We start from the raw sequence: 18640 nt of genomic DNA, 5'->3' as shown, positions 1-18640 counted from the left end.
ATTTATTTCTCCTCTTCTCCTCTCCTCTTCTTCTTCTTTCTTCCTCTTCTTATTTTCCTTTTTCCTCTCATTCTTTTTCTTATTCTTCCTTTCCTAGCTAGATATATAAAACTTTTCTAAAAATGTAACTTTTGCATATATAAAACTTTTCCATGGATCATCATTTCTCATATATATATATATATATATATATATACACACATCTGGGCTATTCTGTTACGCATAACAGGATATTATTCTGTTACCCTTCTTGAACTGACGAATTCGAGGGGTTGAACTGATGCTCTCATTTTTGTCGAACTGATCGTCTTCTTTATGAATTGATGCTATCAGTTTGGACCTGTGTTATTGGGCTAATGGTGTTTTCATCCCCGCAGCGTAGTCGCCACAGCCCCTGTCGCCGTCGAGGAGCTCGAGATGCTCGCCCTGAGGGCTTTCGTGGGCGCCGAAATGAACCGCCACGACCTGGGCGCGTTCGGCGAGATCGACAAGACGTCGCGCGAGGCCGCCTCGTCGGACATGGAGTCGGAGCCTGCGGCAGCGGAGCCGCCGTGGCGCGAGCAGGTGACGGTCCGCGGGATGGTGGCGGTGCTGCTCATCAGCGTGGTGTACACAGCGATCGCCATGAAGTTTAGCCTCACCACGGGCTCATCCCCACACTCAACGTCTCCGGCGCGCTGCTCGCGCCTCGTCTCAAATCAACATGGTCGCATTAGTAGCAGGCACGGGCAAGGTAACGTGCTGAATTGCGAGGCATCAAGGGCGCCATGGTCAAATTAAATCCCCGCGGATCCAGCGCGTAGTAGGGAGGAGAAGAGCTCGAAGAAACGCAAGACCAACAGCCGTCTCCAACATGATGGCACCGTCGACTTGCAAGGAAGGAGGGATGCGGGTAGGAAACCTGCCGTTGAGGAGGAAGTGATGGAGTGCAGTGATTGTGGCGTCTATCTCCTCATCCACCGCCATCGACTGCCCCTCCGTGACTCAGTGGCCATCCCATCAGGGATGTCGATCTTGTGGGAAGAAGGAGAGACGCTTGGAAAGGGTAGGGGCAGCAGAGAGTTAGGGATAGGATAGAGGATGCAGCAGATGGTGGCTTCTCGCGGCTGTCGGCCGAACCCCTTGCAAGATAGTGGCGGCACACCGCAGTGCTGTGCGGACGAATGCGACCAATAGACAGTGGGTGGGGATGAAATCAGAGCCGAGAGTGCATCGGCGACAGCCAGACGCAGGTTACGACGATGACTGGTGGGTGCGGGTAGCGACTAGCGAGGGATGGATCGACGGTGGCATGTTGCCCTTTCTCTCATCAGCTCTCTCTGTTTCTCTGGAAGAACGAAGAAAAGGAAAGAGGAGAAATTGTCGGTGGACAGCGGGCCCCTGCTCAGCTAAGGCGTCTGCCAGCAGCATGAGAGGCCTGTGTGGCTACAAGGTGTGTATGTGCTATTGAATTTAGCTATTCTTCTCAAGGCCTAGTTCAGGCACAACAGCTTAGACTGTCCTCTCCGTTTATGTCCAGGCCTTCCCCTGCATTGCGCTGCTCATTGCTTTCATAAACAGGACTTTACTTTGTATTCCTCACTGCTATTTTGTCGATTTTGAAGTTCTAGTTTTTTCTGTCCTTGAACTTACCCAAGTTTTTTCCTAGTAAAATGTGCACTCTCTTTTGGAAACAGAGTGTATGAACGTTCACACGGAGAGTAATTGAACTTTTGAGCACTTTTTTTATATAAACATCCTTTTTTTTCTAACCCTTGTTTATTAACTTCATGTGGAAGTGCCACATTTTCTTTCGCGGGTGAAACTTTTTTGTTGTGCGGGTTTTGGACTTGTCTGTCTTTCTAGTTTGAACTCACCCGACATTTTTTTAACTGATTATAAAGCACGTAGTGAACGTCTACACTTAGTATATGTTTACTTGTACAACCATGGGAGTATACTATGTGAACATTTATTATATAAACATTTATTCACAAAATACAGAGAAGTCAATAAAGAGTGAGTAGGGCGTTTCGGTGCCCAGGCTCATCTGCACCCAGTTAGAAAAAAATTCTCAAGTAATGCAATCTGTAGCAAATTTTCACGTTGAACTTTCCTAGTTCAGATCATTGAACTAAAATTCTCAAGTAATGCAATCTGTAGCAAATTTTCACGTTGAACTTTCCTAGTTCAGATCATTGAACTCTCCCAGCCGGCGATGCTTCTCTCAGGACGAAACCTAGTGGACCCTGCAAATGGAAAGCCCAGCGCGGCAATGTTAGTAGTACTTCCCAAGGTGTTGCATTTGTACTCACTATGGCGATGTGTTTGTACTGCCCAAAAACATACGCAAGAGCAGAATGTAAACATTTTTTTAAACTTGTGCTCACAGGAATAGTGACAACGCCTAAAGAGCATGTTATTTTCCTCGGGTCTATTGACGGGCTTCCTCAAATTTCATAGACAAACTGACTCTGTTTTATTTTTTTGAACTTACATGCTAGTAACAATTAAACATTCCCATACAATTTTTTCACTATTCGTGGCATCAACCAAAATAGGTAAGAGAGAGCACTATCGAACTGATCAGTGTTTTTGATTCGTACTGGTCAATGTTTTTAATTCAAACAAGTTTTCCTTTCTAGCACAAACACCTAACTGTTATGTACACTTTCTTTAAGAAGTAGCAATCAAATCATCATAGACAGAAAATTCGAATTTGCAGTTGGTGCTATGTGTACGGATTCCATGTTTTGGTCGTCCTCATTGTCTATGTCATGTACTTCATTCTCATCCTGCTGGTGTTCTTCGTTCTAGTGATCGGCGGCGTCATAGAGAGCTAGTGATTAGCGTCTGTCCAAACCTCTCTCGTGTTGGAGTACAGGGAGAAACAAAATAGTGAGAGAAAAGAGCAGTAGAGAGAAACGAATTAGAGGTGAGCTACAAAATAGGGTGAGGGTGGTTCTTTTTCAACTGGTCATGGTTTGTTTTTCGAACTTATCTAGTTTTAAGATATGAACTTCCTGGTGCAATTATTCTTCGTCGATACAAGTTTACTAACCAAAATGACTGCAGTACAGGGAGGAATGAAATTGTATACCAGGAGAAGTACACGCTCACCGAGGTCCTTCAAATCAGTGGCACTGACGGGGTGTTGGAGGATGGTCGTGAGCCTGCAAATCCAGTGAGGGAACTGAAACCAGCAGCAGTAGAGTACTTTGTCAAACTAGGATTGCGTATACAAGTTTGTTGAAATGGGGCAGTGAAGTCTCACTAGCAGTACTTCTCATGTAGTAATACATGGACTTGCTGTTAAATACACATGGACCTACTGTCTTTGCCACTTCTCTTGCGCTTCCTAACCGTCTTTCGCTTCGCCTCTCCATCGACCATCAGACTCTAAAGGGAACCAGTGCTGTTATGCACACGATGTTGACGGACGATTTGTGGACGACAACACTTATCAGATCGTCCATGCATAGCATCAAACCGTAGTTGACGGCTGGATTGCCCGTCGTCTCACTGTCGTGCAAGCACGTTGTCGTCCACACAGCAGTTTCGAAAGGGAACATGTGATCATGCTTGTCAGATATATGTACTTCAGGTGTAGAGCCATCCATGTCTCAATACAACTGATGTCCGGAGCTACAAAAAATCAGAATGCGCAATGGACTTCACTGCCCCATCTAAGATTTTTGTTGCATTATCTCTTCTCCATCTTACTATTAGTTCTACACCAAAAGATAAGTCAGGCAACTCCAAACTTGCTTTCGCAACATTGGATTAGACACGTATGTTTTAGTGTTGATTAATTACCTGATGATTGAGCAGCTGATGGTTGGGGCTTTGCTTTCTTTTTCTTGCACGACAGCGGGTTTGGGCCCTGCAGAAGGACTACCCAAATGTTAATGTTGCCCACTAGATCATAACAAGCAAATATAGTCATGCTCGTGCCTATGACGAATATCTGAAAAAATAGTAGATGAAGATAAAACCTTTGCTTTTGTTCGTCAAGCAATTTCAGCTAGTGGTCCGCAAGCAATTTCAGAACACCATGCATTTTTCAGCTAGTGAAACATGTGACGAAGAACTGAACTCAAAAAACAAGATTTTTGGAGATGGAAGAAGGCGTCGGACGTTGGGTGAACCTGCTACCCCTACTCCTGCGGACTGACGGCTCTGGTGAAGTGGAGCTGATGGAGGCGAGGTTCACAAGCAGCGGTTGGGCGCACTGGGATTTGGCCGCTATAGGGGATCCGCTACCCCTATTCCTGTGGACTGACGGCTCCAGTGAAGTGGAGCTGATGGAGGCGGGGTTCACGAGCAGCGGCTGGGCACGCCAGGATTTGGCTCTGTAAATATGAAGTGCAAATCACATTAAAGGTGAACTAAAAATCTTCCTAGCAACCTTGTCCAATTGCTTTACTCATAACATGATCTATAGAGAGACTTACATCCGAAATAAAATACATGCAGAGATGGGCGGCCACCAGCTTTTGTATATTAGAAATTTTAAGAAGCCTATGAACTTCAGCATGACAAGTAGATCAATACAGCATGTAACTTATGCAGTTGCTTAACTCTAAACACATGGTCAAAATTTCAGTCACTTAAGAACTATAACAGTAAAGCATTTACCACACTGATTTACTTGTTTCACTATTAAAAATGGGTTTCAAACACAACTTCTAAGAAGATAGTGCTTACTTTTGCTCTCCCACTTGGACTAAACAGGCAAAAACAGTACGCATCACTTGCGCTAAAAATCCGGAAATCCAGTGAACACAAAAAACATAGAATTATTCCGATACCTCAGGCGAATGGCTCTGCATATGTCGCTTCAGATGCGTCGGTTGGATTGATCTCCTTCTCCCATCTGGACAGATAAATTGTAGAACTTGCACGTCGACGTCGCAAAACTCACACTTTGGACGGATCTCCTTCTTCCATCTGGACTGACAGTTGCAGAACTTCCATCAGGCAACTCACGTAACAAGCATGAATACAGCGATATCAACGAGAAATCGTGAGGGGGAGGGGTGGTCGCAGCATTGGCGGGCGTGGGGAGGGTGGAGACGTGGTCAACGTTCAATTCAATTGGTAGTGTTTCGTCAGTGCTGCAAAAACATACACATTTGCATTTTCTGAAGCTAACAAAGGGCAGATGAATTGAATTTGATTTTGCTAGCGAACTGATGCAATTTTATAGAACGAACCTTCACAGTTCCGCTAGTGCTCAGTTCAATTGGCAGTGTTCCGTTAGTCTTGTGGAAACATGACCATTTGCATTTTTTGAAGCTACTACAGAATATTGCTTTAATGTCTGACATGCACTGAGCTGAACCGCTTTTTAAGTTGAAGGAGACAAAGTCGCACTGGGTTGTTGGGGCGGCATTGAACGGGCGTTGGTGGTGGTGGTGAACGGCCTGCGTGCTGAGGCAGCGGAGGGCGACGCTGGATCATGGGGCAGGCCCAATTCCAAAAAGAGGTCTGTAAAATTAATTGACTAATATCATTTTTTTGCTACTTTAGTTTCAGCCCCAATTCCAATAAGAGGTCTGTAAAATTAATTGACCAATATCATGTTAACAAAAACAACCTGTCCAGCGGGCACCCATGATAACTACAAGTAGCAAGTGGCATAATGAAAATAAGCCTAGTATCAGCTCTAGCAAATAGCAAGTGAGCATTTAGATTTCTGTATGCCATTTTAGTGTGTATCATCATTCCATTGTTCAAGATCCCAGAAAGCCGAGGCGGACATGGCCTCGTTAATCCAAACACTGCATGTATATCTTTTATGTTATGAAAAGCAAGTGGTATCATCCGTCACACACACAACAATAATTTATGTAGTATATCATCCATCGTACTGCCATTAGCACTGCACACAAACCGCCATTAGTACTGACATTAGTACAATAATAATTTCTTTGGTCAGACATCCATTACCCCAACCCAAAATGTACTGCCATTAGCACTGCACACAAACGGCCATTTGTATTTCAATTGTTGTAATATATGTAGTTGAACTTATAGATTTCCATTTGTAATTTTTGCTCTTATAAATATCATGTGTGTTTGTTTACGTACTGAAAACGGAATACATACTGAACTTAACAATACGGAAACAACAATACTTCCTACTTGTTCTCTCTTTGTTGCCATATAGTTAGAGCTTACAGCCACATGAGCAAAATCTTTTGTTATATTTTTTAATAATCTGACATATGTATAAAACCAAACTGGGTTTTAACACATACAATTGAACTTTTCTGTACGTTTTTTTGAACTGATGACATATATACATGGTGAACTACAGAGCATCAATTTTGGCAGTAAACACAATTCATATTTTCAAAATCAGGAGATGGACCGAACTGATTGTTCTAGGTACGGTGAGCTGATTTTGCAAATAAAAATCTAGTTTCTAGGTACGGTGGACTACAGGAGCAAAGGAAAACGGGACACGTTGATTGAAAGTGTCTGCTTTCTTCAATTGAGCAGGTGCCCGAGCAGTGTGGTGCTAGGGGGCGGTGCGCGGCGGCGGACTGCTGCTCGTGACTAACTCGTCCATCTTGACACCATGGGGTCGAACTGAGGACGGCTATGAGAGTAGGGAGCATCGAGCGCGGCGGGTGGTGGCGCATACCTAGGTGAAGTAGGAAGGAGACGCACATGCGAACAAAGGCTGGATACTCTCGGCCCGGCGGTTGGAGTTCGTCTTCAGCCATGGCGAGCACCAGGGTGCGCCTTCCTTAGTCGTGGAGCAACTTGCGCCTCCACACTTCCCCGCAGCGCCGGGCCCCTGCAACCATGGGCGAGGTCGGGCACATGCGGCTTCCTGAGGCCCGAAGATGGTGGAGGCGGGGGCGGCGGGAGGATTCGGGGAAGAAGGTGGGGGTGGGGCGGAGGCTGGAGATGGTGGATAAGGTGGGGGTTGGGCGGTGGCCTGAGACGGGGGAGAAGGTGGGGGTTGGGCGGCGGCCGGAGACGGGTTAGAAGGTGGCATTGGGCGTCAGCTGAGACGGTGGAGAAGGTGGGAGTTGGGCACGGACGGGAGCCGGAGGGACGATGCTTTGGTGCCTTAAGGCACCTACCTTTGTGTCTATGACATGTGGGCCCAACAGGTGACTGGCCCACATGTCAATGACCCAAAGGCAGGTGCCTTTAAGGCACTGAAGCTGCGTCTGAGCCGGAGAGATGAGGTGGAGGTGGGGCGTCTGAAGCTGGAGAGGGTCATGGTTTTTTCTTTTCACAGACAGGATTGGTAGGCCTTCGTTTTCGGATAGTGGAAACTACACATCGGGCCCTTATAAGGCTGAGGGGTAACGAAATAATATTCTGTTACTAGTCCATGGGGCTGGACTAGGGTAACGCTGCATATCCTGGAGTGCTGGAAAGGGAGCTCATGTCACTACCAAATCTATTAGGGTACTAGAAATTCATGAAACATAAGTAAAACCAAACTAATTGATTACAAGCACTCCTATGAACATAACTTAAATTAGAAATTGAGGTGAACTTAAACAATGAAAACAAGAGTGTGCTGCTGCTAGCTTTCCAATCCTAGAACAACTTCTAGGAACGTGTGGGAAACAGGCAACATACCTGAACTTGGTGTGGATTGGTAGTTGAACTTGCTACCCATTCACACTAGTACCAGCTGCACAAGACCGAAGTATTTAAGGAAATACCTGATGGCATCAAGAAAACAAGTGACTAAAACATTTAGCAATAGAAGCGATGGTACAGAAAAATTGAACTGATGTTTTTCTGCCATTCCGACAAACCTCCAGCATATTTTTTGCAACTGATTTTTTTCTATCATTGTACTGTTGCTTTTTAGGCTTTTTCAAATGAGGTGAAAGCCTCTGCTCTATTTGAACTTTTACTGAACATTCAAAAATGTTTGAACTGATGTGAATCCTTTCACCGAAGTACTACTACAATATTTCGTGAACCTACCTATGTATACGAACAAGTTCTTTTTCTGCTAGGCATTTGCGCAATTTTGTGCTAAGCAAAGAGAGAAAGAAAACAACCTGAAAATGTTTCCTGCCGCCGCACGTCGACGGGGGTTTGGATATGGATGAATTAACTGGCCCATTTTTCTTGTACTGAAGCTTGTTTCCAGAAATTTAAGACAATGCAAATATTATCTATAATATGGACATTTAGTATAGTCTGAACTAAACTCTTTGGCACGTTTGCACTGAGGTAATAGCGGTGAACCTGTGACGAAGGATAGAACTCAAAAAGAATTTTTTTTGGAGGTGGAATAAGAAGTTGATCGAGCGGATTGGGAGGATGCTCAGCAACATACATTGGAGATGCAAGACCATAGTACCTCAATTACAGATGTCACTAAACTCTGGGACATTTGTACTACAAGAATTGAATCTGCAGCAATCTTGAACTTTCAGATTCCATACGCAGATAGCTACAAATTGCTAAAATCAATCACCAGTAGAAAAACACCAAAAGGTTCTCCAAATGGTTGCTTGAGGAACAACCAAAGCTATTTGGGGTGGCGGACGGCAGCAACATGTGGGCTGGGTTGTCGCGCACGGAGAAGGATGAGGAAAACGGCAACCCAACCACTATAGTGGAAATAGGAGCTGATGGGCGTGGACTGCTGCTCGGCATGAACTCGACCGTCCGAATGCCATGGGGCTGGACTGGGGACGATGCTGGACATACTGGAGTAGTGGCCAAGGAGCTTAGAGCAGCAGTGTACATCAGCAACGGACTGCTCGCGCACAAGATGTACTGCTCTCCTGGGATGGAGGGGTGAAGTGTGTGCCTCCCGAGCTGCGACGTCGAACTACTTCGGGTTGTGTCGTTGAACGACCCGGTGTGGCGGCGGTGAACGGTATGGTGCTCATTCTCAAGCATAACCACAAGTACTTGTTTGTGCTATATGAAGAAAATGGAAACATGAAGGAAATCAGACTCACCATCGGGAAGTAGATGAACTAAAAAGCATACAAATGATGAACTTATGCATCTTGTTTTAACTGGAACCTACAAAAATAGGAACAAATATGAGAGATGAGTTTTTGTAAGGAGAACTTACCAGGGTTTGGTGTTCGAACTTTTAAATGTTTGTGCAACTGAAAATAGAGAACAGGAGCATGCCTCAACCAGATCGGCGACTTTCTCGTGGGGTGGTCTCTAGTATACCACGATGGCAACATATACACACACAAACTAACCAAATACACAAAACTGCCAGCTAGAAAAATAAACTGATAAGAATGCATGTCTTCTCGACTATGAACTGATAAGAATACACACCACAGACGGCTAGACACGGACTTCTTGAACTCCCCTAAGATAAGGTTCAGGTTTTTATGGTTTTTTATGTTCACGTTCTTTTTCCGAAGTTCCTGACTTCTCGACTATGAACTTACTACATAGAAGGATGCTCACATACATGTATTGCTTGACAGGAGCTGACAGAAAATGTTGCAGCAACATGGTATTTTTATTCAACACAATGATACAACCATATCTTGGAATACATCCATCGCAATGGAAACAAATGCACAGTAAAATGGCATCATTACACATACTCGAGAACTAATAGATTATTCTTCAGTTACTCTGATCAACTTTAGTTTTCTTCAGAAATTGGATGAAAAATAGCATCGACTATGCCATCAATTTTTTTGCATCTCTAGCACACTTGTTGGGACTATTGTTCATCACATGATGAACCTCTTTTATTTCTGTTTTTCTTGAGTGTCATAGAATAAAATATTAAACTATTTTGTATAAATATAGTTGAACTTTTGTGTTTTTCTGGTTACTGAAGTAGTATCAGAACAGCCGCTGCATACATATATGAATTGACAATTTTTTGTCAATGAATTGTTGTAATATATTGTATTAGAACTACGACAGCAGTATCTATCTAGTACCAAGCATGCTCATCAAGAGTGGAATTCAGGAGACAGAAGGAACAAGAGCAAAAGTACAAGGGGTGTGTTCTTCACTGTTTGGGTTATAGGGTGCTAATGATGAACTGAATCATTTTAGCTCCGTCTTCTTCCCTCAGGTCTGAATCTAAGAGCAGCACCAGTTCAATTCAAAATAAATTGATAGTTCATGAATTTTGTGCTAAGCAAGCATACCCATCGGCACATGGAATGCCTTGGTAAAATGCACTCATTCAGTCCCCAAAATCAAAAAAGAAAACTACAGAGGCGGAAGGAAACGAGAGGAAAGCTTTTGAGTTCTGACCATTGCTTTTGTTGACCGACCCATCGTTGAACGGCCTTGGTTGGCAGTGGTGAACAGACTGGGGTAGCGGCCGTGAACGCCTTGGGGCAGCGTCGCATTGCGAGGCGGGCTGGGGAAGCACAGCGCGGTGGAAGGCCGGCTGGAGCAGCGTGGCACGGTGGGACGCTGGCTGGAGTAGTGCGGCGGCGACGTAGGGCCTGACAGCGCAGCCAAGGAAGGTTGGCGGCGCGGTGGAGGTGGCCTGGTAGTGCGGCGGCTGGGGCCTGGCGGCACGGCGGAGGTGGCCTGGCGGCGCGGCGGCCGGGCCCTAGGGTCGCAGCAGAGGTGGCATCGTGGCGCGGTGGCGAGGCCCTGGGGGCGCGGCGACCGGGGCCTGGGGTTGCATCACGGCGCGGCGGCGGGGGGCTGGAGGATCGGTTCGGGGGAGGTTCGGGACAACTGGGGTCGAGCCGGGGTCTTTTTTTCATTCGGGCGGCTTCTGGGCTGCGGCAGCACTTCGGGAAAATGGATCGAGCCTATATAGGGCGCCATGGTAACAGAATATTAGGTAACATAATAGCCCTATCCTATATATATATATATATATATATATATATATATATATATATATATATATATATACATCTATGGCTAGGGATAGCAATTTTGCCCACGGGTAAGGGTACCTGTGGGTACCCTACTCGAAAACAATGGGAATGGGCAAGACTTGAAGAGATTTTCTACTCACGGGTAATGGGTATCCATATCCGCAAAATATATGGATAGGGCATGGGTAAGAAATTGTGCGCCAATCGATACCCAGAAAAAAAATAAAAATAATTCCTATAACATGTGGGGTTAACATCCAACTCATATGGTCTAACCCTAAATCTCATATTCCTTAAACAAGTCATAGCTCATAGGCTCATAATCACCTGCTTGCAACTCCTCATACGTCCTATGTGACTCCTTAAAAATATGAAATATCGACTCTTCGCTACCAGACTCTTGTCGAACACTCGATCCATCAATCCCCAATTCCCACCACCACCTTCCACTACGTCGGCCTTCCACCAACCGCTGCTCATACTCCCCCAATGCCTCCAAGAGGCCACCCACTGGAGGAGGGCACATATGTGCTATAGTACTCTACCATGATCACTTGAATTTTGAACTCATTTCTCTACCTCTTAAGAATTTGAATGCTATATATTGTACCCGATGGGTATGAATACCATTGGGTATAGGATACCCGATGGGTATGGGCATGGGTGACAGTTTATACCCATGGGTATTGAAGTGGGTGGGTATAAAAAGTTTCTATGGGTATGGGTTTGGGTAGAAGGAGGTTGTACCCGCCCATACCCTACCCATTGCCATCCCTATCTATAGCCACATACATATATAAATGGAAAAAATGCTATGAACAAAAATACATATATATCAATACACACATCCATGGATCATCATTGCTCATATATCCATAGTCATATATAAAAACTTTCTGTGTATATGAACAAAAAACTTTATATGAACAAAAAACTTTCTATAAACAAAAAAACATTTTTTACATATTTAGCACATTCTAAATTTTCCTAACTCTTTTACAACCACAAAAATTACTCCAACTTCATGACAGTACCCACACTCCATTTCACCAAAAACCTTCTTATCCATAGTTCAAAATTTTCAAATTTCATTCAAATGAAATTTTAACCAGATTCAAATTCCTTGCTGAAAACCTATTCTAAAACAATCCAAAAATTCTGAAATTTTGCCATCACCTTTGTCTTGCATCAGTACCTCACCACAAAAAATATCCTAAATTCTAAAAACGCCCAAAGTCATCTAGCATTTGATCAAACACCCTCTATATGCACTGTTCATATCTGAAAAAAAATCATAAATTTCAGAGCATGGAGCAGGGGCGTGCTGCTGCTGCTGCTCCACTCCTTCTCCTCTCCTCTCCTTCTCCTCTCCTTCTGCTCTTCAATGCGTCGGGGCCGGCGGCGACCATGGAGCAGGGGCAGAGAGCAAGGACGCTCGGGCGCAAGAGCGGCGCTCGATCGGGACCATGGGAACGGGAGGCTCACTTCGAGGGGGCACCGATGGCAGGAGTCCGGCGACGAGGACGGCGGGCTCGGGGCGGCACGCGGCGAAGGGGACGGCATGGGGCGACAGGGACGAGGAGGGTGGGCTCGGGGATGCACGCGGCGACGGGGACGATGAGGACGGTGGGCTCGGGGATGCCGGCGACGAGGACGACGCGGGCTCGGGGAGGAGACGGCATTGGCGGCGGCAGCGTAGACGGCAAGGTGGAGCAGCCTAGCGGCGTCGATGTGCTCGGCGTCGTCGGGGGCGACTGGTGTGATCAACTCTGCAAAATTTCTAAGTGCCACTTATATACCAAGAGCATTGGTCCCGGTTCGTGGCACAAACCGAGACCAATGCCCCCCTTTAGTCCCGGTGGTGCCACCAACCGGGACCAAAGGTCTCTTTTCAGCAGCCCAAAAGGGCGGGAAGCGGAGGCCTTTGGTCCCGGTTGGTGCCACCAACCGGTACTAAAGGGGGGCATTGGTCCCGGCTGGTGCCACGAACCGTGACCAATGCACCCCTTTAGTCCCGGTTGGTGGCACCAACCGGGACCAAAGGCCTTGTGCTGCCCCGCGTCAAAAGTTTAGTACCACCTCGCTAGCTGAGAGAGCTCGAGAGTGGTTTATAAGCCCCACTACGGCTGCCCTCTCAAGCTCCCCTCAAATGCAGGCTTACGGGTCTAATCTCACACTATACTGTCTATGGGCCTATTGGGCCTTCTGCGGTCCTGAATCCTGGCCCAGGTTGGGTTTCTAGTCGTATTCAGGCCGTGGTGGCCCAATAGGTGGCAGCTTTTTTATTTGTTTCCAGTTTTTTTTTGTTTTTTGCATTATTTATTTTCTTTTGTTTCTTGCTTTATTTTTTAATTCTTTTTGCTTTTAGTTTTAGAAAAATTATAAACTTTTTGTTAGTGCCATTAGTTTTCAAATTTGAATAGTTAAAATTTGAATTCTTTGAAATTTATGTGAATCACAAGTTTGTGATTATCTTTACTAGAAAAATAGTTTTTTTCTAGTTTTTTTGTTTTGTTTTCTGCATTATTTATTTTCTTTTGTTTTTTGCTTTATTTTTTTAATTATTTTTGCTTTTAGGTCAGCAAAATTATAAACTTTCTGTTAGTGCCATTAGTTTTCAAATTTGAATAATTAAAATTTGAATTCTTTGAAATTTATGTGAATCACAAGTTTGTGATTAACTTTACTAGAAAAATAGTTTTTTTCTAGTTTTTTTTGTTTTGTTTTCTGCATTATTTATTTTCTTTTCTTTTTTGCTTTATTTTTTAATTCGTTTTGCTTTTAGGTCAGAAAATTATAAACTTTCTGTTAGTGCCATTAGTTTTCAAATTTGAATAGTTAAAATTTGAATTCTTTGAAATTTATGTGAATCACAAGTTTGTGATTAACTTTACTAAAAAATAGTTTTTTCTTGTTTTTTGTTTTGTTTTTTTGCATTATTTATTTTCTTTTGTTTTTTGCTTTATTTTTTAATTCTGTTTGCTTTTATGTCAGCAAAATTATAAAATTTCTGTTAGTGCCATTAGTTTTCAAATTTGAATATTTAAAATTTGAATTCTTTGAAATTTGTGTGTTTGTGATTAACTTACTAAAAGATGAGAATAGATGCGCTTATAGAGAAAATTCAACCTAAATTCATAGTAAATTTCTATGAATTTGAGAGAAATTCACTCTGAATTTAGGTTAAACTTTTCTCTATTAGGGCATCTATTTTCACTCTGAGAGTAGCTCAACAATGCAGAGAGGGAAGGGCTTAGAAACCGGTGTGAGCCACCTTCGGTTGGCGAGGTGGGACTAAACTCTGCCCGCAACGAGGACCAACCCTTTAGTCCCGGTTTATGGCACAAACCGGGACTAATGGTCATGGGCCAGGGGCGAGGAGCATTGGTCCCGGTTGGTGCCACGAACCGGGACCATTGCCCGCTTTAGTACCGGTTGGTGGCACGAACCGGGACCAAAGGTCTTGCGCTGCCCGCGGCCAAAAGTTTAGTCCCACCTCGCTAGTTTAGAGGGGCTCGGAGTGGTTTATAAGCCCCACTGCTGCTGCCCTCTCGAGCTCCTCTCAAATGCAGGCTTACGGACCTAATCTCACACTATGCTGTTTGTGGGCCTATTGGGCCTTCTGCGGGCCTGAATCCTGGCCCAGGTTGGGTTTCTAGTCGTATTCAGGCCGTGGTGGCCCAATAGGTGGCAGTTTTTATATTTTTTTCTAGTTTTTTTGTTTTGTTTTTTGCATTATTTATTTTCTTTTGTTTATTGCTTTATTTTTTAATTCTTTTTGCTTTTAGGTCAGAAAAATTGTAAACTTTCTGTTAGTGCCATTAGTTTTCAAATTTGAATAGTTAAAATTTGAATTCTTTGAAATTTGTGTGAATCACAAGTTTGTGATTAACTTTACTATAAAAATAGCTTTTTCCATTTTTTGTTTTGTTTTTTGCATTATTTATTTTCTTTTGTTTTTTGCTTTTTTTTAATTTTTTTGCTTTTAGGTCAGCAAAATTATAAACTTTCTGTTAGTGCCATTAGTTTTAGAAAAATTATAAACTTTCTATTAGTGCCATTAGTTTTCAAATTTGAATAGTTAAAATTTGAATTCTTTGAAATTTGTGTGAATCACAAGTTGGTGATTAACTTTACTTTTTCCAGTTTTTTGTTTTGTTTTTTGCATTATTTATTTTCTTTTGTTTTTGCTTTTTTTAATTCTTTTTGCTTTTAGGTCGGCAAAATTATAAACTTTCTGTTAGTGCCATTAGTTTTAGAAAAATTATAAACTTTCTGTTAGTGCCATTAGTTTTCAAATTTGAATAGTTAAAATTTGAATTCTTTGAAATTTGTGTGAATCACAAGTTTGTGATTAACTTTACTATAAAAATAGTTTTTTCCCAGTTTTTTGTTTTGTTTTTTCCATTATTTATTTTCTTTTATTTTTTGCTTTATTTTTTAATTCTTTTTGCTTTTAGGTTAGAAAAATTATAAACTTTCTGTTAGTGCCATTAGTTTTAGAAAAAATTAAAAACTTTCTGTTAGTGCCATTAGTTTTCAAATTTGGATAGTTAAAATTTGAATAATGGTATTACGAGGGCCGAACCATAAGACATTAAAGCATTTCAAATGAAGTCTGAAAAAGTTGAAAGTTGGCATGGTATCATAATTTCACCCACATAGCATGTGCATGTACAGAACGGACAATGGTATCATACTCGTCTGTTACAAAGTTGGCATGGCATCATCATAATAGTTGCGGGAGAAAGTCTTCACTTTTTCTTCGCTTGTGTCATTTGCTTATTGCGCCGTAACCATGGATAATCTTCATTGTTTATCAGGATGCTTGGGTCAGCCTTGACTTTGAAGGGAGGTATTTCATGAAACTTTTCATAATCTTCAGACATGTCTGTCTTGTCCTCCACTCCCACGATGTCCCTTTTTCCTGAAAGAACTATGTGGCGCTTTGGCTCATCGTATGATGTATTCGCTTACTTATCTTTTCTTTTTCTCTATTTGGTAGACATGTCCTTCACATAGATAACATGTGCCACATCATTGGCTAGGACGAACGATTCGTCTGCATATGCAAGATTGTTGAGATCCACTGTTGTCATTCCGTACTGTGGGTCTACCTGTACCCCGCCTCCTGACAGATTGACCCATTTGCACTTAAACAAAGGGACCTTAAAATCATGTCCGTAGTCAAGTTCCCATATGTCCAGTATGTAACCATATTATGTGTCCTTTCCCGTCTCGGTTGCTGCATCAAAGCGGACACCGCTGTTTTGGTTGGTGCTCTTTTGATCTTGGGCGATCGTGTAAGATGTATTCCCATTTATCTCGTATCCTTTGTAAGTCAATACAGTCAAAGATGGTCCCCTGGACAACAAGTACAACTCATCACAAACAGTGTTGTCACCTCTGAGACGTGTTTCCAACCAACTGCTGAAAGTCCTGATGTGTTCACATGTAATCCAGTCGTCGCACTGCTCCGGGTGTTTGGAGCGCAGACTGTTCTTGTGTTCATCGACATACGGGGTCACCAAGGTAGAGTTCTGTAGAACTCTGTAGTGTGCTTGAGACCAAGAACATCCATCCCTGCATATTATTGAGGCCCCTCCCAGCGTGCCTTTTCCAGTCAGTCTCCCCTCATACCGCGATTTAGGGAGACCTATCTTCTTTAGGCCAGGAATGAAGTCAACACAAAACCCAATGACATCCTCTGTTTGATGGCCCATGGAGATGCTTCCTTCTGGCCTAGCGCGGTTACGGACATATTTCTTTAGGACTCCCATGAACCTCTCAAAGGGGAACATATTGTGTAGAAATACGGGCCCCAGAATGACAATCTCGTTGACTAGATGAACTAGGACGTGTGTCATGATATTGAAGAAGGATCGTGGGAACACCAGCTTGAAATTGACAAGACATTGCGCCACATCACTCCTTAGCCTTGGTACGATTTCTGGATCGGTCACCTTCTAAGATATTGCATTGAGGAATGCACATAGCTTCACAATGGCTAATCGAACGTTTTCCGGTAGAAGCCCCATCAATGCAACCGGGAGCAATTGCATCATAATCACGTGGCAGTCATGAGACTTTAGGTTCTGGAACTTTTTCTCTAGAATATTTATTATTCCCTTTATATTCGACGAGAAACCAGTCGTGACCTTCATACTGAGCAGGCATTCAAAGAATATTTCTTTCTCTTCTTTCGTAAGAGCGTAGCTGGCAGGACCTTTATACTGCTTCGGAGGCATGTTGTCTTTTTATGCAAATGTTGCAGGTCCTCCCGTGCCTCCGGTGTATCTTTTGTCTTCCCATACACGCCCAAGAAGCCTAGCAGGTTCACGCAAAGGTTCTTCGTCACGTGCATCACGTCGATTGAAGAGCGAACGTCTAGGTCTTTCCAGTAGGGTAGGTCCCAAAATATAGATTTCTTCTTCCACATGGGTGCGTGTCCCTCAGCGTCATTCGGAACAGCTAGTCCGCCGGGACCCTTTCCAAAGATTACGTGTAAATCATTGACCATAGCAAGTACGTGATCACCGGTACACATGGCGGGCTTCTTCTGGGATCTACCTCGCCTTTGAAATGCTTGCCTTTCTTTCGACATTGATGGTTGGTCGGAAGAAATCGACGATGGCCCAGGTACACATTCTTCCTGCATTTGTCCAGGTATATACTTTCAGTTTCTTCTAAACAGTGCGTGCATGCGTGGTATCCCTTGTTTGTCTGTCCTGAAAGGTTACTGAGAGCGGGCCAATTATTGATGGTTACAAACAGCAACGCGTGCAGGTTAAATTCCTCCTGTTTGTGCTCATCCCACGTACGTACACCATTTCCATTCCACAGCTGTAAAAGTTCTTCCACTAATGGCCTTAGGAACACATCAATGTCGTTGCCGGGTTGCTTAGGGCCTTGGATGAGAATTGGCATCATAATGAACTTCCGCTTCATGCACATCCAAGGAGGAAGGTTATACATACATAGAGTCACGGGCCAGGTGCTGTGATTGCTGCTCTGCTCCCCGAAAAGATTAATGCCATCTGCGCTTAAACCAAACCATACGTTCCTTGGGTCACTTGCAAACTCATGCCAGTACTTTCTCTCTATTTTTCTCCACTGCGACCCGTCAGCGGGTGCTCTCAACTTTCCGTCTTTCTTACGGTCCTCACTGTGCCATCACATCAACTTGGTATGTTGTTCGTTTCTGAACAGACGTTTCAACCGTGGTATTATAGGAGCATACCACATCACCTTCGCAGGAACCCTCTTCCTGGGGGGGCTCGCTGTCAACATCACCAGGGTCATCTCGTCTGATCTTATACCTCAATGCACCGCATGCCGGGCATGCGTTCAGATCCTTGTACGCACCGCGGTAGAGGATGCAGTCATTAGGGCATGCATGTATCTTCTGCACCTCCAATCCTAGAGGGCATACGACCTTCTTTGCAGCGTATGTACTGTCGGGAAATTCGTTATCCTTTGGAAGCTTCTTCTTCAATATTTTCAGTAGCTTCTCAAATCCTTTGTCAGGCACAACATTCTCTGCCTTCCACTGCAGCAATTCCAATACGGTACCGAGCTTTGTGTTGCCATCTTCGCAATTGGGGTATAGCCCTTTTTTGTGATCCTCTAACATGCGATCGAACTTCAGCTTCTCCTTTTGACTTTCGCATTGCATCCTTGCATCGACAATGACCCGGCGGAGATCATCATCATGGGGCACATCGTCTGGTTCCTCATGATCTTCAGCAACTTCCCCCATTGTAGCAGCATTGGGCACATCGTCTGGTTCCTCTTGATCTTCAGTAGCTTCCCCCGTTGCAGCATCA

General features: G+C 43.8%; 1 long non-coding RNA gene across 11 annotated transcripts; it reads right to left on the bottom strand.

The window, feature by feature from the left end:
• Positions 1 to 2136: 2136 nt before the first annotated feature.
• On the bottom strand, positions 2137 to 10705 carry LOC123188572 (uncharacterized). 11 transcript variants are annotated; one of them, XR_006494833.1, is made up of 9 exons: positions 10228 to 10705; positions 8940 to 10044; positions 7591 to 7676; positions 5196 to 5469; positions 4791 to 5096; positions 3975 to 4331; positions 3796 to 3873; positions 3254 to 3378; positions 2262 to 3172 (listed from the first exon to the last, which is right to left on the bottom strand). It is a non-coding gene; the product is annotated as an uncharacterized lncRNA (long non-coding RNA). The 11 variants fall into 11 exon arrangements; XR_006494834.1 differs by having other exon boundaries at positions 8940 to 9006; XR_006494840.1 differs by having other exon boundaries at positions 7591 to 7645; positions 8940 to 9006.
• Positions 10706 to 18640: the final 7935 nt, after the last annotated feature.

Source organism: Triticum aestivum, chromosome 2A, assembly GCF_018294505.1.
Source record: "Triticum aestivum cultivar Chinese Spring chromosome 2A, IWGSC CS RefSeq v2.1, whole genome shotgun sequence".
Lineage (NCBI taxonomy): Eukaryota > Viridiplantae > Streptophyta > Magnoliopsida > Poales > Poaceae > Triticum > Triticum aestivum.
This window is presented reverse-complemented; position numbering and strand designations above follow the sequence as displayed.